Source organism: Cryptotermes secundus, unplaced genomic scaffold (genome assembly GCF_002891405.2).
Source record: "Cryptotermes secundus unplaced genomic scaffold, Csec_1.0 scaffold391, whole genome shotgun sequence".
NCBI classification, from domain to species: Eukaryota; Metazoa; Arthropoda; class Insecta; order Blattodea; family Kalotermitidae; genus Cryptotermes; species Cryptotermes secundus.
Genome location: NW_019737394.1, coordinates 2610554 through 2636036, shown reverse-complemented (window position 1 = coordinate 2636036; position 25483 = coordinate 2610554). Strand labels below are relative to the sequence as shown.

The 25483-nt window shown below is 43.6% G+C and overlaps 2 protein-coding genes across 10 annotated transcripts in view; one reads left to right on the top strand and one right to left on the bottom strand.

The window, feature by feature from the left end:
* LOC111870342 (ubiquinone biosynthesis monooxygenase COQ6, mitochondrial) overlaps positions 1-25483 on the bottom strand; it is a 110917-nt gene that overhangs the window by 55419 nt on the left and 30015 nt on the right. The gene's annotated exons all lie outside the window — the stretch shown is intronic.
* The window catches only part of LOC111870339 (transient receptor potential channel pyrexia), a 54696-nt gene that overhangs the window by 8145 nt on the left and 21068 nt on the right, over positions 1-25483 (top strand). Inside the window, exon 2 of one of the 2 annotated variants that reach the window (XM_023862530.2) lies at positions 16805-16891. The exons of the other annotated variant lie outside the window; for it this stretch is intronic. The gene's annotated coding sequence lies outside the window, so the exon portion shown is untranslated. The remainder of the gene's footprint in view (positions 1-16804; positions 16892-25483) is intronic. 2 annotated transcript variants of the gene reach the window in all.

Below are 25483 nucleotides of genomic sequence, written 5' to 3'. Positions count from 1 at the left end.
GGAACATACTCATTAGCACTGAAGAATCTTGAAAGCACAAAATAGCTTCATGAAGCATTTGCAACTGACCCGAGTGATTTTCGTGACTGGCTGAATAAGGCTGAAGAGGACTTCGGGTAACAATATCTCACCGAAGAAGAAACTGCACATCAAGCAGAACAGGACGGCTCAAGTAAAGAAGATGAGAAGAAACAAGAAACATGTGCAAAGTTCAAATTATTAGAAGTGAAACAAAACTGGCCTCCATCATCAGTTTTGTGGACTCTAACCCATAATACAACAAACATTGCCTAATGCAGATGGAAATGAGGCAAGATGTAATAGAAGAACAGCATGAAAGAGGAACACAAACAAAAATAAGGTAATTTTTATATATGGTCTCTATAATACTTAATAATATTAAGTAATTTATTTTATAACATGCAATCTAAGTCTCAAAATAAAATTGTATTGCCTAAAAAGGCATATGAGCCGGTCACGGTAGCCGAACGGTCTAAGGCACGCACTGTCTTCGCTCCCTTGGAAACCAGGATAGTGGGTTCGAATTCCACTCAGGGCATGGATGTTTAGTCTGTATGTGTGTGTTTTTCTGTGATTGTGACGAGCTGATCACCCGCCCAAGGAGTCCTACCGAATGTGTAAAATCTAGAAAAACCGAAGTGAACGGAGAAGTTCATGGAGGTAGGCGTAGGCCCACTGGGGCTGTAGTGCCAAGAAAAAAAAAAGGCATATGAAGGCCATTTTATAATTTCCCTCAATATATTTTGAGTAGCACTCCTCTAATTCGGATTTTCACTAATTGGGATAAGATTCAGATCCCACTTAGCCCGAATTGGCGTGGTCTTAATTGTAATTTGTTCAACAGGTGAGTTCACGTCGACTGCTCAGCGCCTACCGCGGGCCACCTAACCGACTAGCTCGGAAGCGAGAAAATATGAAAGCGGGGGGGGGGCTATCCTTCCTGCATGCTGAGTTCATTCAACGAAGCCTTTTCAGCTGCAGACAAAAAACACGTAGAATAGAGCCTGTCAATAGGAATGATGCAATGGAAATGGCGGTAATCTACTTTAAGTCACTACCCCGGAATTAGTTCTGGAGGGGCAGTGAGAAAAAGCACTAAAAGCCTCAGCCAGGAGAGGCAGTCTCCGAGTAGAGTATCAAACCAGGGACATGAGGAATACGAATCTGTAACGCTAACCATTACATCGTTACACTGTGTTGTTACCCCAGACAACATGAAGTCTGAAATGAGTTCTAAGGAAACAGTAACATGGTTCAACGGTTAATTAAGTGAAAAGTGAGAAATGACAGGCAGACGTACAGGCGGATCAATATCACATCGCATGCACTGTGTTAAATATATTAGCCCGTCTGTGCAAGAATTCGTGGAGCGATGCCACAGTTTAGGGGCAGTGTGGAATGAAGTGGAGAAAAAACGGGGAGTTCTATCGGAAAAATCTTTGCACAACCATGCAGTTCACAAATAGTTCGCATTATGACTACACACTAAGTTCTTGGAAGTTGGAAGTTCCTTTAAACGCTTAGGGTACAAAGTACTACACAACTGAAAATAATGCAATATAAATTATTCATTCCTGTGAACAATATCCGAATAAAGCAAATTTTAAACATATAAATTTAAAGAGTTATGTCTTCTGGAATATATCGCCGTGTTGTCCGCAGAAACTCAACCGATGTTTGGGAGCAACATGTCGTTTCAATCTTCAGGCTCGAAGAAAAAGACAAGAACTTAGCATGAACCAGGCAGCAAGTAGCAAGTAAATTCATCCGAAATATCGGTTGACATTCAACGGACTACACGGTGTTATATTCTAGAAGATAGGTTTCTTCATAACCACCGGTGTAAAAACCTTAAATCCTGCACCGGTGCCATGTCTGTTCGTACACACTTCTTGGTAAATTTACACTCGATACAAAATACGACGTTCCTGTCTCAAATGGTGCATCAGCTGTCGGAACCAAACCTAAAGCTAAACAGAGACTCTACATTTCGTGCAGCCGCCATGCTGTTTTATGTTCTACAATAAAATCTAAACAAATACTGCATGTTTTTTTTTCCAAGACTTATTACCCCACATATTAGGTGTCGCTCTCACCTCAGAACTGCGAACGGTCGTCGAAATGGTGTTACTCAGAGTAGGAAATTAAAGTACAAACGGGAGGGGATCTCTTGTGGTATGACGTTCATTCCAAATTTCAGGAAAATCCGTCTGTTTCACAGGTTGCTGTGGAGGTGGGGAAGGCGCACGAATACTGTACCGTACACGCAGGACTTTGTCGCCATAAAGTTAGAAGTAGGCTACAAAATGCATTAATTGTTGACACAAAACCCCAACAGTAACTTGGAACTGGCAAATCCAGAATTGTAACTGTCCGCGTCACCAGACCTCCTGCTTGGGCAGCGTTAGCTGAGGTGTGGATGGGTAAGGATAGGTAACTCAGCTAGTAAGGGTTTGACTCTGTCTCAAGGGTCGCATTAACGGGGAAACACACCACTCCATACAACAAGCCACAATGATTCATTTGGACTGTAAATATATTTATAAAAGTAAAGGTATCCCTGTAACAGGTCGCGGAGGCCCATAGGGTTGTGAGATGTTGAGGTTCTCACATTTTCTAGACAATCGGCTCATAGATGGCGGCAAGGTTGTCAGCCCTACGCGCCGGCCGCCCTTTACCCCCAAGAATATTTCTGGTACTCATTTCTGTTAGAGGCTGAGTCGACCCCAGGGCCATAGTGCGGCTGGTAGGATTAGGTAAATTAAACAAATCCAATGGCCTCATCGGGACTTGAACCCGCAACCTTCCGGCTTGTAGCATAATGCCTCAACCAACTACGCTACGCGATACTCTTAACTAACGAGAGACCCGCATTCGTACCTGAACACTGCTAATTGCTTAACTCCCTTGAAGCTAGCCTGCCAGAAGTGCTGGAAGATGTACTGCTTGAGGGATCATGGCTTTTCCCAACAAAAATAAGATGGATCATGACATCCAGGGACAAAAGTAGACTGCAGGCTGCCGAAATATGATTCTTGAGATAAGCGACTGGAATAAAAAGATGAGATAAGATCAGAAATGATATTAGGAAGAAACTGTATGTAGAGAAGGTAACAGGCCGTGGAGGCCCAAAGGGCTGTCAGACGTCGACTCTCCCCCATTTTATTGACGATCGACTCACAGATGGCGGTGAGGTTGTCAGCCTTACGCGTCGACTGCACTTTACCCCCAGGAAGATTCCTGGTACTCATTTCTGTTAGAGGCTGAGCCAACCCCAGGGCTATAATACGGCTGGAAGGTTTAGGTAAGTCGAAATATCTAATGACCCCAACGGGAATCGAACTCGCGACCTCCTGCCTTGTAACACAGTGCCTCTACCAACTATGCTACCTCGTGCCAAGTAGAAAATTTAAATGACTCTATTAATAAATACAGAGAAAAGTGAAAAAAAAAACACGTAGAACGCATGTCCGAAAATAGAATTCCATGATAAATGACGGACCATCAACTTCAGGCAATAAGAAAAAGCACAAATATAGGGCAACACCAAACTTGAGGAGCCGCAACAGGCTTTTGGGCATAATGCTTGACGTAGTAGAAGCAGAAGAAGATTAAATAACAAAGGGGCATATTACAAGCCTTGTTTATGAGATGAAATCGCAGAGGAGAGCAGTGCGTGAAGGTATATGAAGTACGCACTTCACGTCATGGGGCACTCTCTATACTATACATAGTTCGTATTTTCGTCTCCTGAGTTTTTATTTCCTATCTCCGTCTCTAGTCTTGTTGCTACGAGACTAAAGCTGATACTTATAATGCATTATTTTTATTGCTAGTGGGATGGGATTAAGTCCCTTGTACTGCGACCACTTCTGGTCTACTGTACCAGCCCCAGATGATAGGTGAGGGTGATTGTGGAGCAATTGGTGGAATGAAGATTGGCAAGAAAAACCGAAGTACTCGGAGAAAACCAGCCCCAGCGCCACTTTGTCCACCACAAATGCCACTTCACCAGATCCCGGAATCGAACCCGGGCTGCCGCGGTGGGAAGCCAGCGACTATCCGCTTGAGCTATGGCGCGGCCTCCTTTATAATGCATAAAACGATCTATATATCCATTGTCTTTCATTTGCTTAACAAGAGTTTAATGCAGAGAGTTACCATAGTGGGAGGCCAGGGCCGTTAATACTCGTAACAGAAAAAGAAGTGTACCGTATGTTTCCTTCTCGCAATAGCGGTCTATATGCATGAGACTACAACAGTAAAGATACCTCGTTATTAAAAAATCTACAGTAAAAAGTGGACGAAGAACGGTCGCTTTCATTTGCTGAAGCAGGTGACAAAAATGTTTACTGAACACACTGCCACGGTGTATTCTAATACAATTTATCACATTTACTGCCATGAACACTTACTAATTTTTGTTGAGAATATCTCCGCTTTGGGCTGTAAGTACTATTACGTAGGGAAGGCACTGAAAATGGATCTTAAATAAATAGAATGGAGGTATGGAGTGGAATCATGTGGCTCAAGATAGAGATCCGTGGCAGGCTTATGTGAATACGACAATGGACATTCGATTGCCATGAAATATTGAGAATTCCTTGGGTGGTTGGGCGACTGCTAGCTTCTCAAACAGGATGCGGTGCCACGCAGTTAGTTGCCATGCCATAGCTCAGACCGTTAGATGCGGCTTCCCACCATGGCGGCCGTAGTTCAAGCCCAGGTAAGATCATGTGGGATTTGTGGTGGACAAGGTGGCACTGGGATAGGTTTCCTCCGAGTACTTGCCAATTCTCGTTATACTGACTGTTCCACACATGGGTACAATAGCACAAAGAGTGGCCGACGTAACATGCGGACGCAGTCTCACCGTACCCCATGGAACTAAACTAAAAAAAAACTAGTTAGTTAATTAGGCACCGAAAATGTCTTCCAGGTAGAAATGAATCTGTGGGGAAAAGAAATTAGTGAACGAGTTTCCGATAGGGTCCATCTCCCGTTACATTTTTTTTCAATGGCTCTTCCAGCCCATTCAGGGCCCTGGCCTCTTATTCAGTTCCGTAATCATTTTTCACAGACGATAGGACTCCTTAGACGAGTGATCAGCCCGTCGCAAAGCCGCTACCTACACACAGGACAACATAAATACACAATAAACGCAAACACACACCAAATATCCATACCTTGAGTGAGATTTGAACCCAAGCTCTCAGCGTCCGAGCGAGCGAAGACAGTTAATGCCTTAGACCGCGCGGCCACTGTGAGCGGTGTCCCGGTACACTATCTGCATAAAATCAAATGTAAATTGCCATCCAAGTATGTCTTGTTTATTGTCTGAGTAGACTGTGTGCTACAGAGTTTCGGTCTTGCAAATGAAAAGTCTTCCTTTAATAAGTTACGTGTATCTCCTGGCGATGGACTCGTAGGAAGAAATCATGTCGGGGTCTCTGAACACAGTCTACTTAGGCAATATAGAAGACATACTGGGATAGCAACTTGCATTCGATTTTTGAGTGAATAAGTGTAGGTGATAAAAAGGTAAAGACATCCCTGTAACAGGCCGTGGAGGCCACATAGGCTGTGAGACGTCGAGGCTCCCACATTTTCCAGACAATTGGTTCACACCGGTGAGGTTGTCAGCCTTACGCGCTGGCCGCCCTTTACCCCCAGGAAGATTCCTGGGACTTATTTCTGTTATAGGCTGAGACTACCCATGGCCATAGTGCGGCTGGAAGGGTTAGGTCAATTGAAAAATGCAATGAGCTCATCGGGAATCGTACCCGCGACCTTCCTGCTTGTAGCATAGTGCCTCAAACAACTAAACAAATGAAAAATTACGGTATACAGAGGTTGCCACCAGTTAGCACGAACTTCAAGACCAGCGTGAATCGAAATCACTTTAAAATGAGTTTAAACAAGCTCGCAACATATGAATTCCTGTCCTGTTGGTTGCTGCGAAACCTCACTTCCTCACAATACGAAACAGTCTTAATTTAGAATGAAGTAAGGTTACGCAGTGGGTCAACTCTTCGTTCCATGTCAAGAGACGTCTTTTTTCCTTCTGTCTCTGTTGAATAATGTAAGCCACTCTGGTTCGCTCATACAGTACACACTTCTTAGAAACAGGCAAACAGACTTGCCCCCAATTCGAACACTCACAGAACACTGGCATATTCTACAGCCTCATTACAAAGAGGATTCGTTGAAACGCAGTTTGTTAGCGCTTACACACGAATATTTTTTTAGGATAATTAACTAATGAGGTCCTTAGTGACATTTCGTAACAAGTTTATTTTTTACGGGGAGGAGTTGTAAGCCCCACGCCCAACCCCCAAGCTGAAGACCCACTCCTTGTCGGCTGCCCGTGACTGCTTATTCAATACATTCGCAACTACCCTAAAACAGCATAATGAGGGGCTTCATAACTTGTACTCTTCGTCAAGTACAATTAGAATAATCAAGTAGAGGAGGATGAGATTGCCAGGGCATGTAACATGAATGGAATTTTGGTTGGAAATCGAGAAGGAAACATACCACAAGAAAGCCAAATACGTAGGTGGGTGGATAATATTAAAATGGATCTTTGAAAGATAAGAGGGGATGGTACATACTGGATTGATCAGGCTCAGGACAGGAACCAGTGGAGGGCTCTTGTGAGCATGGTAATGAACCTTCAGGTTCCATAAAATGCTGGGAAATTCTTGAGCAGCTGTACAATTAGCGGCTTCTCGAGAAGGACCGAGTTCCATGGAGTTAGTCAGTCAATTAAATAAGAATGAGAGGGGGTCAGGTAGCAACATTTGAAATAAGCGAGAAATGCATAAGAAATTTGGAAAGGAAAACGAGGCAAGAGATCACTTGGGAGATCTAGAAGTAGATCGGTGGATAATACTATGATAAATCTAAGAGAAATTGTGGGTTAGAACGAGGAATTGATTGAACTGGCTCAAAACAGGATCCAGTGACAGGCTACTGTAACCATGATAATGCAATAATGAACCTTTGAGTTTCTTAAAGGCGAGGAAACTGATCTCACTGACTGCTCAAGAAGGCAAACCACAGTGTTATAAGAGCCATTCCTTCCGTTCTGTTTCGTTATGAATTCCTTACCTTACTCTCTACCCCTTCCCTAACTTCCTTCTTTTTTTGTTATTTATATAAGATTTAGTATTGAGACTACTTAGCGTCAGATGGTAGGTTGACTGATAGGGAAGTGGTCATGGACTATTCGTGGTACTATCCCAGGATTTGCCTGATGGAACTGAGGAAAACCACGAACATCAGTCAGCACAGACGGTGTCCCGCCCGACATTCTAACCGAGCACCTCTCAAATACAAGACTACAGCGTTACATATAGATAAACTTGTTCCGTAAGCTACTTGTTCCCGAAACCTCTTCTGGTCTTAAATAATCCGAGAAAAACGGTGTGTGAAGGTACGGACTAGGTTAAACTGGCTCAGGATAGAGTAAATTAGCGTGTTTTCGTGAACGCGGAAGGTCTAATAAGCTTTATAAATGTATGGAGCAGAATCGTCCTTGAAACTCTGATAATTGCTCAAATAACCAAGAAATTTCCTCACCTTTCACGGAACCCAAATGTTTATTACGCGTTCATAACATTTCGTCACTGCATCAACCAGGAGTCAGTTCAATCCAGTCCACACCCTTAATCCTCAGGGACACACGTTTAACGACAGTCCACGTCTATGTTCTTCGCTTGGAGATTTTTCAACTACTGCGCATGTGCTACAGATTCGTGCAAATTCTCCGCAGAACCCGAGGAATCTACAGGGTGGCGAATAATTTTTTTTTTCATTTTCCGTCATTAATCGTACATCGGTGACGTGTCAACGATGAAAATGTTTCTATTCCTTGGGTGAGGAACCAGCCTTTCCTTATACAGGTGAAAAAAGACTCACAAACATCCATTCCTCGACTAAGATACGAATACGTGTTTGAAATTCTTATTAAAGCGGTTTGGTTAATTTAGCTACAATTTTACCGACAGTTAACTTCTTTCCTCACTTTATATGTAAACTTGTGTAACACCCGATCAGAATTAGGAGGAAAGTCTCAATACTTCTTACATAATTTTCTCACTATTTACTTCATCCATTTCCTGCCACATGCCTTTCCATGTTACTGAACGATGCGTCGAGGCCGACGTTGAACACCATCTTCCACGAATAACACACACAAACAGTCAATCGTACATGGTCCTTTTTATATAGCATATTACGCTTCATATATCCATGTCAAAATATCAGTATTCATAGAACAGACATGATACACTGAAAAAAAAGACTGCTCGCTTGTTAATGGCCTAGTACGTAACTTACGTTTATGCTGTGTTAACTCTCGACAATTTTTTGCTATGTTAACCCGAAAATACGCAACGATAATAATAAATCTCACACTTACAAAACTCCTCATACAGGATGTAACTGAAAGGTGCAGGCAAAATTTGGGCATGAGTTGCACGTACCAAAACTAGAAAAAATGACCATATCAACATGTGTCCGGAAACATTTAATTTGTGAGTTATAGCTGAAAGAATATATATACAGTAAGTGCTCAAAATGTTCTCCATGTTGATAGGGATGAAGATGTCAGAAGGATACATGTAGAGGAGGAGTTAAATGTTTCGCACATGAGCACTTCTCTCGGTGTTCTGCTGTAAGAAATACTGAACATTTCTGTTTCATCGGTGTTCTTTAAAGATGAGGAACATTTCGGTAGAGATGGCATCATCAACATTCAGAACCAACAACAGTGGGCAAGGAAGATTCCTCATGGTGTAATCTTTACTAGACACCAGCAGCAGTTCAGCATAAACGTGTGGGCAGGGATTGTTGGTGACTGGTAGGCCCGCTTGTTTTGCCACATCGGCTTACAGGTAACCACTACCGAGATTTCCTCTCACACGATCTGCCAGAGCTGCTGGAAGCTGTCCCACTGGCGGCAGAGCACGAATGCGGTACATACATGATGGTGCTCCGGCACATTGTAGCCGCGCTGTGCGAGATGTTCTCATTAAGACGCATCATGACCGAGGGACAGCTACAGGAGGACCCACTGCATGGCCTCCACGCTCCATGCCAGTTTGAATCCTCTGAATTTTTACCTGTGGGAACACCTAAATGCGGCTCCTTTTGACCACGAAGAGGCACATCGAAGTGTGGATGCCTGTCAGACTATCCACAACTACCCCAGCATCTTTGTACGGATGTGGCGGTCCATGATGAGACTTGTCGAAGCGTGCATAGAATGTCATGGAGCACATTTTGAGCACTTATTATAAATGCACTCTTTCAGCGATAACTCAAAAATTAAATGTTTCCGGGCACATGTTGATATGGGCAACTTTTATTTTTTTTGGTATGTGGAACTCGAACCCCAAGTTTGTATGTATGTATGTATACGTATGCGTGTATGTACTCATACAGAGAGAAATATATAGAGATTGGCTCATGGTATTATGTCCCTGTGTCTGTACAACCGATCGATGAAATTTTCTAGAAACTTGAAAAACCTCATGTCAATAATCCTGTATTATCTGTTTTCCTATCACGATTGACAGTAGTACAAGGATCAGTACAACTTTTCAGGTGCATGTAATGATGGCGTCAATTAACATATGATATTGAAATTCTATACAGTAATAGATTTTCGGAAACTTCTGTTACGGTGACTTTTTGCAGAACGTAGAACCATAACATTGGGCTGCAGTGGAATATTCATCTTTCAATTCGATGGATCGCAGCTAAACGTTAGTTCTATACGAAGACGGATGGTAGCATGGATGTTACACTAATATACGTGAACATATGTTTGCGACGTCCTGAAGAGATCGGCCACTATGAATTACGTGTCGTGATCTTATTCAAGCTCTCCAGGCGAATATCTGGACATAAGTTTCAAATAGTCAACAACAGAATACAACACACAGACTTGATAAAGCTTGGAGTCGGGATGGGGCAGTAGGTATAGCGACTGGCTAAGGGCTGAACGGCAGAGGGGTGGGAGTTCGAGTCCCGGTAGGGGACGAGATTTTTCTCTTCCCGCGTCGTTCAGAACTGTTCTAGGACTCACCCATTCTCCTTTCCGGTGGGTATCAGGGTTTTCGCCTGAGGACAAAGCGGCTGAGGTGTGAAGCTGACTAGTGCCGAGGCCAAGAGTACGTGGATTTATACATGCAATTTCCGATACGGCTTCATGGTGTAGTGCTAAATTAGTTAAGCACGGGGACTTTACCTTTTTATGCCCGATACAACTTCTATTAATCTGCGAACCTGAGCACGAAATTAGATGACACTGTTTGGATCCGTCACCAGGCAACGACTGATGACGACACAGCAAACTGAGAAGACTTTTATGTGTGTAGCAGTTACAGCGATCTTTTGAGTGTGTAACTCAGTGAGGTTCTTGTAGTTATGTGCAGTTATGTTCTGTAAATGTTCAATAAATCCAATTACCAATCCAAATCCAGTCTATAATCACTCCATCACGTGAAAATATTCTGATATAACAGATCTGCAAATGAATGACGTGGTCGAGAAATAGAATTCCTGCTTCGTAACTGGGAGGTATCGTGCTCAAATCTCGACCCGGAATCAGGATATACCGAGTTATTTCGATGTTTTTCTCAGTCCCCCCATGCAAATTCCCAACCCTTCAACATCATACAGCCTGAGTTGCTGATACTGTTGCTATATACACCAAGAAAGACTGAAACTGCATAGAAGAGGTACGTGGTACAATTTATAAGTCCTTCACCTGGTCAAGAAATTGTCTGTTTCTTTGAATCCTGCAGGTTCACTGCCTCATTCACAAGAGTACACCACTGAACAATTTCCTGAGATGAATCCAGTTCAAATATTCAAACCCTTTTTGTTGAGGATCGTTGCCAGGATACGACTAGTGAAGACTGAGAATCCTAGTGCATCTGTAACAGTGAACTGTAAAGTGTGTAGAGCAGCGATAGCGCTGTATTGCCTGTAGTACCGAGTGCAGTGCATAAGGTGTCAATCCAAAACTCGTCTATAAGTCACGCAAACCCCTACAAGTGATAGCATTAATATACCATCGTCACAGACGTTTAGATCTTACCTTCAAAGTCGCCCTTCAGATTAAGAGACAAAAGGGCATGGGATGCAATAAATAAATAAATAACCGAAAAAAAATATATATATTATCCCAATGCGTTAGGCTTAAGGTCTGCTTTTTTTTTTTGCATTTGATGGTTTTGAAGTTGTCATGGCGGTGGCGATGATCTTGGTCGTAACGCCGTGTAGTAAGGAGAAACAGATTGCCTTCATCTTCAGGGTCGAAGAGTAAGCCATGCAAGAAACAAGCAGAAACAGGCGGCAAGCTGAGCGAACAGCGCATGGAAAGTAAGCCCTGAAATTAGCCAATCCAAGCCTGAAATAAACACTGAGAGAGCCGCTGGAAGTGATCATCTTCTGTGAGGGGACTCAGAGCCACTAGAAGGGTGGCCATGTCTGTTGGGGGACTCAGAGGGAACTACTGGAAAAGTGACCGTCTTTTCTAAGGGGACTCTGAGCCACTGGAAAGATAGCCGTGTCTATAAGGGGACTCAGAGAGAACTACTGGAAGAGTGCACATCTTCTCTAACGGGACTCTCAGCCACTGGAAAGGTGGACGTGTCTATACGGGGACTCAGATCCACTGGAAAGGTAGCCGTGTCTATAAGGGGACTCAGAGAGAACTAGTGGAAGAGTGGCCATCTTCTCTAAGGGGACTCAGAGCCACTGGAAAGGTAGCCGTGTCTATAAGGGGACTCAGAACTACTGGAAGAGTGCACATCTTCTCTAACGGGACTCTCAGCCACTGGAAAGGTGGACGTGTCTATACGGGGACTCAGATCCACTGGAAAGGTAGCCGTGTCTATAAGGGGACTCAGAGAGAACTAGTGGAAGAGTGGCCATCTTCTCTAAGGGGACTCAGAGCCACTGGAAAGGTAGCCGTGTCTATAAGGGGACTCAGAGAGAACTAGTGGAAGAGTGGCCATCTTCTCTAAGGGGACTCTAAGCCACTGGAAAGGTAGCCGTGTCTATAAGGGCTCAGAGAGAACTACTGGAAGAGTGCACATCTTCTCTAAGGGGACTCAGAGCCACTGGAATGGTGGCAATGTCTATAAGGGGACTCAGAGAGAACTACTGAGAGAATGTCCATCTTCTGTAAGGGGACTCAGAAAGAGACACTGCCTGACGGGGAACTCAAGTGGGACCCAAAGCACGCAAGGGAATGGTACCTCGGCTGGACCCTGAAAATGGTCAGTTGCTTGCCGAGTGAAGGTAGATGCATGCGGAAGTCGTATGTAAGCCTATGGGAAAGCTCAGTTTTCCGCCTGCTTCTGCATATATCTTTCTTGGCTTACTTTTCGACCGTGAAGATGGAGGCGATATGTTCTTCTGAAACGTCAAACGTTCTCCGAACTATATGGCGTTACAAACTAGAAGACTGTATCCTCTATTTTGAATTACCAAGAACAATGCTAAAACATTTCATGAAAATTCTGTCAATGGGGGCCGCGCTGGTTCATGCGACAGATGGACGTACCTCAAAGGGCTTAAAATACAATCGTATGGAAATGGAGCTAATTTTACCGGGCTGTGAGCCAAACGCGCCTGTTTGCTTTCGTTTCGCTCCGCAGTTTACGTGTTGCGTCATATCCTCGGAGGATCCCGTCGCCACTATTATTTTGGGAACTTCCAAACAAGCACCTGCTCTTCGTAATTAACACAGGCCATGAATGTGAGAGGTGGGAATCCAAATACTTTTTCAAATTACTTCAAGACAAAGGATCTTGGAAAGTCTTTAGTCATTCAACTAGCCATGAAATTCCCTGCTTGTTACAGAACCAAAAAGTTGCTTGGCATAGTCACAAAAGCCTGCCATTGAATGGACTATTTTGTTTGGCGAAAACTAATCGAAATAATTCCATTTTGCGGGCGCTGAGTCTACATTGGTTTAGTACTGAGTATGAACCAAATTTTAAATAGGTCTAGAGTTAGAATAGGTATTTCGTTGAAAATGTTGGATGCCAAAAGTTAAACTTAATTTAATCTCTTTCAGATAACCGTACTTCATTCTTCCTGTTTTCTTGGGTCAGTTGGGTCCAGTCTAAATCGTGATACAATGCTCCGAAGAGTCAATGTACTAAGTATTATGTTTAGGTCTCCCAAGTAGCCTCTTTCCTTCAATTTTTCGGGCTATAATTTCTAGCATGTGTATTTTCGTAATTACTACTGCTAGTTCCCTGATTCTTTCCACCATCTGATATTTTAAAAACAAGACCACAAAGTTTCGGGAGCTAGATTTGATTCCATCTTCAAATGAGGGCACATACTCATTGCGGTTCGTTAGAAAGAACTAGTCCCAGTCACTGGGAACAGTCTAGGAAACTAGAAAAGCTAAGACTATTCTCCAACTGGCGCAAACCGAAGGCATGAAAATGTGGTACGTGACATGCGACTCTCCCACCACTTTGTATAAGAGCTCTCCCACAGACGCGACTGGAAGTTTGTCTTCAGCGACCTTCACATCCAAAGTTGAGTGCGATCGGACGGGCCGGTTTGTTACCGACTTCAGGTGCGCAGGTCACAGAACAGCGAGGTTGTCGAGTATTTGGGGGGGGGGGATATTTATCGAGTTGTTCGGTACCGAAATTACANGATTAATGAATGATGAAACGGAAAGGGTGTGGAAGAAAGTGGAAGTGGTCTAATCGGGGTACTATCCCGGCATTTGCCTGAAAGAAATGAGGAAAACCACGAAAACCTTAAATGAGGATAGCCGGTATCCAGGCCAAGATGTGAACCGGGCACTTCTCGAATACAAGTTCATAGTTTAGAGGTAACCACGTCTTTGTTGCCAGTTAATCGATCGCTTCAATGTGCGAACCTCAATGCATGCGACTGATTCTTCTTGTTTACAACTGTCCCATCAATTCTTCTGAGGTCTCTCCCAGCGACGAGGTTGAAACTTCAGTTTCAGCGACTTTCTCAACCAGAGTAGCGCGCGACCAGAAGAGTCGGTTTGCTACCGATTTCCATTGCCTACTTTCCTACCAGCAGTGAGGTTACAGCGTAGTGAAGTGGTCTTCTTCTGTGACGAGTTTGTTGCTAATCATTTAATACACAAAGGCAGTCTTGGAGGTAAAATTTCTTTTCGTGCTTGCAAGCTATTGGTCATAGTCAGAGTCAAAGTCAAAGTTACTTTACGACTGGCGCCAAGCCCCCTGAGGCTCACGACAAGCGACTTTTCTTCAACCGAACCCTTGCCGTCATACTCCTTATGTAACATCCTTTCTGATGAGAGGATGGTTCTGTCGTTTGCAATTGCTGCTGGCCCTCGCCAGTGCAGTTATACTCGGGTCCGAGTCCCGCGGGACTCATAGCCTTATTTTACTGTCGAAGATTAGAGGCTCCCCCAACCTTGAAGGCCAGGTCCCGGTTATACCCCCAGGAACTGGGTTCACTTTTCGTCGCCTCCTACTACTTCCAGGGCTTCGGTGGAGGTATTCGAACACGCCTCCACACGGGCATAAGCTACTGGTGTGCTACGTTGTCAGGTATTATAGTTGCCTCTTCTACAAGGGTTGGATAAAAAGTAGTGGCAACACCTCTATAGTTCTGAAATGACTTTATTACCTGAGGTAAACACACTTACATTCCTTCAATATAATCGCCCCCCCATGTGTACCACCTTCTGCCAAATTTGTGGAAGGCGTCGTACACCATCAGTGCGTCCACTTCTGTTGATGTCCAGCAGTGACCGCCCTACAGCACGAATAATCTCCTCTCTTGTGTTGTAACGTGTCCCTCGCAGTGGTTCTTTAACTCCTTGCAGTGTAAATATGAAGTTGTTCCTGTGCTTAACTAATTAAGCACTACGCCATGAAGACGTACGGGGGATTGTATATATAGACTCACGTTTTCTTGACCTCGGCACTAGTTGGAGCTGAGTGGTCAACTTCACGCTATTGTCTCTTTACTCCCGGAGAAGGAACTCCCGTTACACACTGGATAGGAGGCTGGGTGGGCCCCAGAGATGGTCTGAACGACATGGAGAAGGGAACATTCTTGCCTCACCGGGACTCGAATTCCGACCCCTTGATTGTCCAGCCCGTAGCCAGTCGCTATACCGACTGCGCTATCCCGGATCTTTGCAGTGTATTCAATTCGAATGACACCTTGCAGCTGAGTCCTCCTCGAGAACCTAGCAGTTCTCGGGATTACTATGTTTCTGGACTCTGTCCACAGTCTGGTATTCTGAAGAACACAAAATAAGACAACGTTTAGGAAACTGGGTCTGCTTCCGCCCCAGGTAAGGGGTGGAGACATCTACTCTGTTGGGTCCGATAGAAAAGGCTAATCTCGATCGCTGGAGGTTAGAGGTTAGAGGTTAGGTTATGGTAAAGCTAACACTGTAACAGGCCGTGGAGGCCCATAGGGTTGTGAGATGTCGAGGCTTCCAAAGTTTCTAGACAGTCGGCTCACAGATGGCGGTGAGGTTGTCAGCTTTACGCACCGGCTGTCCCCCCACCCCCCCCGAAGATTCCTGGTACTCATTTCTGTCACAGGCTGAGTGGACCCCAGGGTCATAGTGCGGCTGGAAGGATTAGGTCAACTGAAAGATCCAATGACCCCATCGGGAATCGAATCCGTGACCTTCCGGATTGTAGCATAGTGCCTGGACCAACTACACTACTGCGTGGGAGGTTAGAGGTTAGGTCTTTCTAAGGGACCCAACAGAGTAGGTGTCTCTCACCCCTCACCTGATGACGGAAACAGATCCAGTTTCGCAAACGTCGTGTTCTTTAGAATACCTGATGATGGAAAAAGTAAAAAGGAAAAAAAAAGAAAAAAACAGCCATCTCGAGTGTTATACTCGTACATCATCGTCAGAACTCTTTCGAATCTACAAGCTCAGCTAGTTAATAAATTCCTAGTCTAGAACCAGATGGTGCATTGCCATGTGGTTGCAGACTAAGCTCAGTCTGCAGCCACCTTCTCACGATGGTTCCTTGTTGGCGGATTTTTCTACCATGAAGATGGAGGCGATACGTTCCTCCGAAACGCCTGTTCACACAAGATCTACACGGAGCCACATCCAAGAAGACGGCATTTTTCTTAAATTTCCTGTTCCTTCCTGACAACTTCTTAACAGTTTACGCTGCTTGGATTTTTGTCATTCTTGTTAACCTATCTATGTCTCACTTATAGGTCTATGTATTGTGGCATGCAGACCCACTGCTAGGCAACGGCTGCGAAAGCAGCTATACAACAGCAAACAAGTGAGTGTGTATGACAATAAATGTAAATACAACAGAGGAACGGTGTTTTCTGTGCGGTCCGTGCCGAGATATAAGGACAGTGAGAGTTAGTCAAGAGTTGTCAGTTGGATTAATAAGCTAGCTGTGAGACAGTCGTCAGCCGGCAAGAACGTGAGCACGGAAGCAGAAAACATTGTTGGGAACCGTCATCATACAACGACTGGTGAAGACACGGCAAGAGTAGAAGACCTTGTGTGTCCCGTAGCCATCTGTGAAGCGTAGTAACGAGTTGTATAAGTGTGCAGTAAATCCGAGTACCAATCCAAACCCCGTCTCTAGTCACTCAACCACTTGTCAGTATAAAAATGTGGAAGCTGTGTTCATATTATAAATTGTAACTCTGTTTCTTTTCTTATTTGTCGTTTACTGTTCTGTTCATCTCTGATGTTCCGTGACCATCGATGTATGTAATGTTGCAGAGTATCGTCCCCTGATTCGTAACGTACAGTTGGGAGAGGGCCCTACATCTCGGACAACCATGTCGCCTACACCTTCAAGGTCGAAAAGTAAGCTGGTTTCTTGCATGACTTACTCTTCTATCCTGAACATNTCTTCTACCCTGAAGATGGAGGCGATACTTTCCTCCGAAACGTCGGTTAACACCACATATACACGGTGCCAAATCCCAGAAGACTGCGTTCTTCATAGTCACCGCCGTGAAAGCCTCAAATCTTACATATGTAAACTTGTCCTGTCGTGAGACAGACAGCTTCAGAACGGACTACATGGTCGGTCGGTCGCTGTAAGGAAAGTACTTCGTCAGGAACATCATGTATCTTGTTCAAATTTTCGTCAGCTGCACGATGCATGTAATTATTTCAATAAATGCTTGTTCTCTTAGGGAAGGCTCTAGGCCGACTCCTAGTCAATGAAAAGGAGAATCTGTTGCGTCAGGGCGCGATACAGCGACATGTTCCACCCTACTTCACACACACTCTATAGCACGCGTCTCCAGACCTGTAGTTTCCCCTTGCAGTGGGTCAGTCGCCATCTTGGGACGCCATTGCTTAACCGAGTGTTCGCCTATACACAGACCTGGATTAACCCTGTTCATCCTATACATGAAATAACTCTGTCAAAAGTGCTGTAACATACTGATGTTGCGTTTTGATAACGAACTTTGTTTCGGAAAACCAAAGTACGCACGCTGCTTTCTCTTGAACAGTCATCATTTTGAGGTATGACGTCATATTTTCTCCCAGATATCAATGCGGCGAGTATAGCGTTGTCAAATAAAACTCTTGTTCCACTTTCATATTCCATAAGCAGTTTATTTTATTATTTCCAGTTTGAAAATTACAGGCCACGGAAACCCCGACAATAATTTAGAATCACATTATATAATCCCTACAGCTCCCACTCCTTAATAGACGTGACAGCAGTGAAGTATGCATCGCCAGTTCAAGGCAATCACTATTAATGCCATTTCAACAACATAAATTATGCGTTATCGTTATGATGGAAACATACCAACTGAATAAGCTTTTGTAAATAAATTCCATCTACTTTACGAACCTGAGTGCGTCATTCATCGTGTAGGCAACCTTTCTTTCCTTGACACTACAGCCCCAGTGGGCCTAGGCCTACCTCCAGGAACTTCTCCGTTCACCTCGGTTTTTCTAGATCTTACACATTCGGTAGGACTCCTTGGGCGGGTGATCAGCTCGTCGCAAGGTAGGCAACCTTACGGAAGAGAAATCCTGCGTACTCGTACGTGTGAATTTCCCAACGGGATATAAAACCGGAAGTATGTTGAAAATACAATCTAGTAACTTTACATAGATGACGTAACGGTCTACGTCACTGACGACGATGTACTCTCATTCCCATACGTGGAGTGTAACAAATTGGGAAATTCTTCACTTTTTGGAACTTCCGCTGTTGCAGAACGGAAATTAGGAAATATACTGTTCTGGCGCATAAGCTCTCATCCTGCCTCCAGATGTTCATTTCGTTAATGCCAACTTTCAATATTCTTATAAATAGGATAAAACGAACTACTCCAAGCAAAAACAATAAATGATAGGATTTACACAAAAACATGTGCCTGTAGTTATGCCTACCACAGAAAAGAATCTTATGCGGCCTCTTAATTATTATATTTTGTTGAGAAATCTGCAGTATAGATTTGTGTGCAGAACGCCCTATTGTGATCTAGAATAAGAGATTTTTGCAGCATAATCATTCATGGCGCAATGAAATATATATGACTACTTATAAACACGTATATCTATAAATTTGGATGGAAAGAAGTTTCTTATATTATTACTGAACGCAAGAAACTTCGGTAATCTTCGCCTGCATTCGGAAAATCACTGTCTGTTGTTCGGTAATCTTAGTCCGTGTTCGTAAGACCACCGAGTCTTTAACTCTGCAACTTCGGAAATGCAATCTTAATTGTCTCGAAAACCATAACACATAAGCAGAAACTGTATTACCGAAAACTAACTTCATGGAGCTGAGCCCTTCTTGAGAAACGACCAGTTGTGTGGCTATTCAAGAACTTCCAAGAATTTATGGAACTCAAATGTTCATTACCGTGTTCGTAAGAGCACTCCACTGGTCCCTATTCTGAGCCACATCAATTTAGTCCATACCACCTCATCCTATCTCTCTAAGATCCATTTGAATATTACCCATCCACCTATGTCTTGGTCTTCCTAGTGGTCTCTTTCCTTCTGGCTTTTGCATAAACACTATATGCAATCTTCTTTGCCCCCATTCGTGCTGCATGTCCTACCCATCTTATCCTCCGTGACTTGATCATTTGATTTATACCTTGGGAGGAGTACAAGTTATGAAGCTCCTCATTATGTACCTTTCTCCAGCCTCCCGTCACTTAATCTCTCTTCGGTCCAAATATTCTCCACAACACCCTGTTCTCAAACACCCTCGGTCTGTGTTCCTCCCTTAATGCCATATCTTATGCAGTAACTGCCTTCTAAAAGAAGTTATTGAAGGAAAGATAGAGGGGCGGATAGAAGTGACCAGAAGACGAGGAAGAAGACGTAAGAAGATGCTGGATGACCTTGGGGACAGAAGAGGATATTTTCATTTGAAGGTGAAAGCTCTAGATCGCATCAAGTGGAGGAACTGTTTTGGAAGAGATTGTGGACCTGTCGTCTTGACAGATTACAGATGAATGAAATGAGTTCTAATTTTTATGTTTTTAGACAGCAGACAAGAAGACGAAAGGTTCTGGACTGAATGGTAGCAAGCATTACCCGAATTCGATATCCTCTTAATTGCCTTCTGAATCAGGTTTTGATTTGTAATCGTTGTTCCCAAATATCTGAACTGTGCCACATTTTCAAAACATCTATTTCCTATCTTTATGTAATGATTCTGCCCTGCATTCTGGTGACGAGACAGCAACATATGCTTAGTTTACTCTGTATTTACTTCTAGACCAACATCTTTACTTGCGTCAATTAAAGTTTGTGTGTTTCTCTTTATGGTATTTGTTACCACCCAGCAGATTTACGTCATCACCATAGAACTGTATTAGACACAAAATATATTTCACTTTTATTCGAGCCAGTTTCGTTATGATAAATATTCAACAACTTACGCTCGAGATAGGCACAGAAATGTGTGTGGGGCTTTCAGCAAAGAGTACGTATATGTGTCCGCTTTTAACCAAAACTGGAATGTCTCGAAAAATGTTATTAAAACTCCATAGTATTAAATATCATGAAAATCCATTCTGCGATTTCTGAATTGTTTCATGCGTATAGAAGGACACACATCGAATTTAATATGAGCCCCACAAGGCTTCGAATAAACTTTACATCAAACGGTCTTGCAAACATACAAAAGAAAAAGTCAATTCAAACTGTGCATGTTATGACAGACTATATATACAGAGAGATATCGATACAGAAATATAGTTGGCCTAAAGCACAATAGGCTGATCACCCGCCCAAGGAGTCCTACCAAATGTGTAAGATCTAGAAAAACCGAAGTGAATGGAGAAGTTCATGGAGGTAGGCCTAGGCCCACTTGGGCTGTAGTGCCAAGGCGGGAAAAGCACAATAGAGCACTGAAGGTCGCGGTGCGAGGGCCGGATTTTATGACCCCTCCCTCATACTCATAGTTGGCCTACATTTCAATAAATAGTGCTCCAACTGAAAATTTTATCAGGCAAGCGCTGCAGCATTTAAATGTCAGGATAACTCTTCACATTGGCCACGGCCACTACCTTCCATATTATTTCCAATTAATTGTTCCTTAATCATGTAATCATCAGTGGTTATACAGTGGTCTGAGCTAATTAAACCAAAATCATAATAAACGAGATGCATATTTTATGTTGTGTACATTCGCTTTGTAAACAGGTAAAGTTGTCCCTGTGCTTAACTAATTAAGCACTATGCCAAGAACGCGTATAGGGGTGCGGATATATAGATCGACATTGCAGTCAGTATGGTAACTGGCTACGGGCTGGACTGGGGGGTCGGAGTTCGAGTCCCGGTAGGAGCAAGAGTTTTCTCTTTTCCATGTCGTCCAGACCGGTTCTAGGGCCCACTGAGTCACCTATCCAATGGGCACCGCGTGCTCTTTCCTGGGGGATAAAGTGCCCAAGGCGTGAAGCTGACAACTCACCTCCAGCTAGTGCCGATATTAGCTAACATTTTACTTCTGCAATAAGAACAATGGAACACGCCCACTAACGTGCCGAGCATTAACACCCGTATACAACAACAGCCTACTTTACCTCACGTGCAAATATATGAAGCTCAAAGAGCCATCAGGCAATAAAATATGGTCATGAGTTCAGCGGGACCCAGAACCAAGAATCGCTGTACTGGCGAGTGCCAGCAGGAATTTAGTAGTCAGTCAGTCTGTTGTATATGAATGCGTAACTTGATCTCTTAACTTTACGTAAAGCAGAGAGCGTGAGGGTGCTTGATGAAGTGCTGAGGAGAGAGGATGGAGAAAATTACACAATAAAGTCCTTTACAATTTCTAACCTAAAAATGCTGGGGTGATTTCATGAAGGACGAGAGAGGGACACGATATTGTCACGTGACAGAGCGATTATAGACGGGGTTTGGACTGCTAATCGGATTTACTGAACTCTGACAACTCATAACGACACGTAAGGACTATGCTCTCACGGATCTACAAACTTCACAAATCGCTACAGGACATACTAGGACTTCTCACTTTGTTACAGCCTTCACTATGGGTTGCTTGGTAGCAGCTTCCAAAGGCGGACGTTACCTTTCCTCTGTGGGTTTCCGAATTGTCCCCGGCCTCAGCTACCAGCTCTTAACAGCAACGGCTCATAACGACTGAACCGCAGCAGTCCTCTAACTCACTAACTCACCAACCGACTTGACTCAAACAGGCAAAGGGAGTTATATCAGGACCCTCTGCCAGAAGAACGAAGGACCTGTTAAAATTAAACAGAGATCAGTTAAGATGGGTGGTAGGATTACTTACGATGGTACATTAGTACAAATATTATGTTTCTGAACATTATTCATCGTCCTGTTTTTATCTAAAAACGCCGTCTTCTTTATATTTCAAAATACAACGTTTCGGAGACTGAATTCTGTCTCCGTCTTCAAGTAAAAATTCAAGTAGTTAGTATACCGTAGGTCAACCCTGTAACAATCGCTAAGTTAAAGTAAAGTCGAGTCCATTTTACGGAAAGTTACGGCAAATTCGCCATCCGATCGACGATTAAATTACGCGCAACTATGAGTGCAAGGTTAGACGGGCTACAAATTACATCTTAACTGGAATCTCGTGGGTGGCGATAGTACCATCTGTCATCGGAGCTGGAGGTACACCGCGCATTCGCACGCTCAGTTATCTGACAGGGAAAGCAGCAAACCTGGTTCATTTGAAACAGGCCTATATATAAACATTTGAAAGGAACTCCGCGATTGCAGAACTTGAAGGTTCAACATCTGGCATCGAAGCCCGCCGATAGACACGATACTGAGTCATCCACTTGCCAACCTCAGCATAATTCGCTAATGAAACACATCGTCACCACTTTTGTTTGTTTCTTGGCAATACAGTCCCAGTGGGACTAGGCCTACCTCCATGAACTTCCGTTCACTTCGGTTTTTCTAGATCTTACCCATACGGTAGGACTCCTTGGGCGTGTGATCAGCTCGTCCCAAGGCCGCTACCTGTAGATAAACACAGAAAAACGCACACAAACATCCATGCCCTGAGTGGGATTCGAACCCACGATCCCGGCTTCCGAGCGAGCGAAGACAGTGCATGCCTTAGACCGCTCGGCTACCGTGACCGGCTCGTCACCACTTTACATCCTCGATATGCCGAATTGCAGCTTTCCTGAAATCCTTTATACTCATCTCGTGTCTTACATCCCTACTGTACGGCCACCCCACACTACCTGCCTGATTTCACTATCCTCTGACAGGTATAAATCAGTTATGTTCCTCGTTACGCAAATCCAAAATTGTCTTAGTTGCAAATATTTTCATGAGCAGTTTGTTTTCAAATACAGAATACGTGGGCCACAAAATTGAGCAGCAGCCTCCTTGCTAACGCGAGATTTACGGTTCAAACCCAAGCAGGATAGTATCAAATACAATTTCGGCGTAGTTCTACTCAAAACAAACAAACTTGTCTGCGAAGTTGGTGCCAACTATAGTGGAGAAAGGGTGTCATGTGGTCAGCGAAACGGATCCCCACGGCAGTTAATTTCGGTTTTCTAAACCGGAGCCGATATTTCCTTGAAATAGCTCCTCAATTACCCTCACGATGCTGAGTGGACCCCGTTCCAGATCCACTACTTCTCAGAAAATCTGGTAGTGCCGGGAATCGAACCCGGACCTCTGGATCTGTAGCCAGGAACTCTGACCACTAGACCAGAGAGGCGGTCAGTTGACCTGATATATATCAAGGCCGATTCCTACCTAACTCTTTTCAATTCAATCTACAAACTGGCATTTCATCTTCAGTACGTATATGCAATGTTAAAGAAAAGGGTTTTGAAGGCTTTGGGGGGGGGGGGCAGTACTCCCCTTAAATTAGAGAAAGAGTCCCAGTCACCATATGTTCAGAAATCAATCCCTGCTGATATACGTGTGAGTCAATGTCTGGGTGAGCTTCTTAGGTGAGCAAAGACCAGCTATCTTACCTAACAGACTAACAGGTGCAGCCTACTATCATCTTCCCTTCGGTAAATGATTTACCAGTACTCTTGGAGCGGGAGCTCCTTCAACTTCAACTTCAACTTCAACAACAACAACAACAACAACAACAACAACAACATCACATGTGGTTCACACACGATGGGGCACAACCTCAATTTCTTCGCACTTCGGACAGCACCTGAACGAGACAGTCTATAGGAAGCGGAGGCCCAGTCAGTGACCTGCACGATCTCCTGACCTTAATCCTCTGGATTCTGGGCTCTTGGAACACTTAAAAACTGTAGTGTATTCAGCGCCGATGAAAGACTGAGGTATTACAGCAGCAAGTACAGAACGCCTGTCAAGAGATTCGAGTGAAACCATGACTCTCCGATAGAGTGCGCACCTCTGAGCGACAAAGAGCTGCAAGTTGTGTTGAAATGCATGGGAACCATACAGAGCATCTGGTGTAGAGATCACACGGATATCGGCCACGTCTCAGCGGACACCGGTTTTTGGACATATGGTGACCGGGAATTTATTGGTCATTTAAGCGAGTACCATACCCCCTTAAAGCATATAACCCTTTTTAACACCCTGTATAAAAGACGTGACCAAATCGTGGCCCGCGAAGAATTCCACATCCAAAACACAAAACTCAACAGCGGGGAACAAGACGTCAACCTGCATTACAGCACAATGAATACACTCAGGTCATGTATGAAAACCCATATTTGCATCTAAGAAACGCCAAAATAACCTAAACTAAAATACATATTCCTACGGAGAGAACAAAACTTTTACAATAAAAGGACTTTAGGGCTTAACAAATTTTAACAATTTAACAATTTTGAGATGTAACATTTTAACAAGGTTGCATACAGTAGCATTGCACCCAAATGCATCAAACCGACAACAAAATATACCCAGTGTAAACGGGCGAGCAGTGCAATCAACAGTGAATATGCGTTCCTGATCGTGGCCGAAAGGTAGACATATGTGGTAGAAAATCAACGTACAATGTATCTATAGAGACACTGTAATGACAGGGGGGGGGGGCAATTGGAAAATCAGTCAGTCCCTTTTTATGAATGGACTAAACACAAAAACCCACGTAAACAGCATAACCCGACAATATGTCATTACTACAGTGTCTTTGCGGAGTGCAGAACTCGCTGGAATTAGTCTTGTGTTTGAAGAGTCACAGGTGGAAAGAAATGGAATTAAATTTGTCACGGTCAAGGCTAGACCTTTTGATACACTTTCTCGGCAAGAAGCACGCCTCAAGGTCCGCTAATAAGTGTATATTTTATGTGATAGATAAAAACAAACACAAGTGGCTGGCATAAATATTTTGCTACTTTTGTTCGTAAAATGTCAGTGTTTTGTGAGTCTGAGCAGAGTGAAACATGACCAATAAATTAACTTCCGAAATAACATTTCTGCTTGTTTTTTAAGAACTTCCTCGTGATATTTCAATGCATGTTCTTCCATTTAATGTTACTACACAGGCCTACGCATTCATTTGCAGGCTTAATAAAGATAATTTTGCTAAAGTATGTGTTGTGAGGGCCGATCACAGTGGCCGCGCGGTCTAAGGCACGAACTGTCTTTGCTAGCTCGAATGCTGGAGATCGTGGGTTCGAATCCCACTCAAATCATGGATGTATGTATTGTGTGCGTTTATTCTGTTTATGTTGTTCTGTTTCGAGGCAGAAGCCTTGGGACGGGCCGATCGCCCGTCCAAGGACTGTGTATAGGATCAAGAAACTGTAAATGCGGCCAAGGCCCAATACAGGGCTGTAGATCTATATTAATAATAATAATAATAATAATAATAATAATAAAGAGAAGAAATTAAAATATAAAAATTTAAGCATCGAAATTCAGCGAATGTGGAACATGAAATGTTTTGTGATACCCGTAATTATCGGAGCCACGGGTACAGTTACGAGAGGGTTGAGAAAATATTTG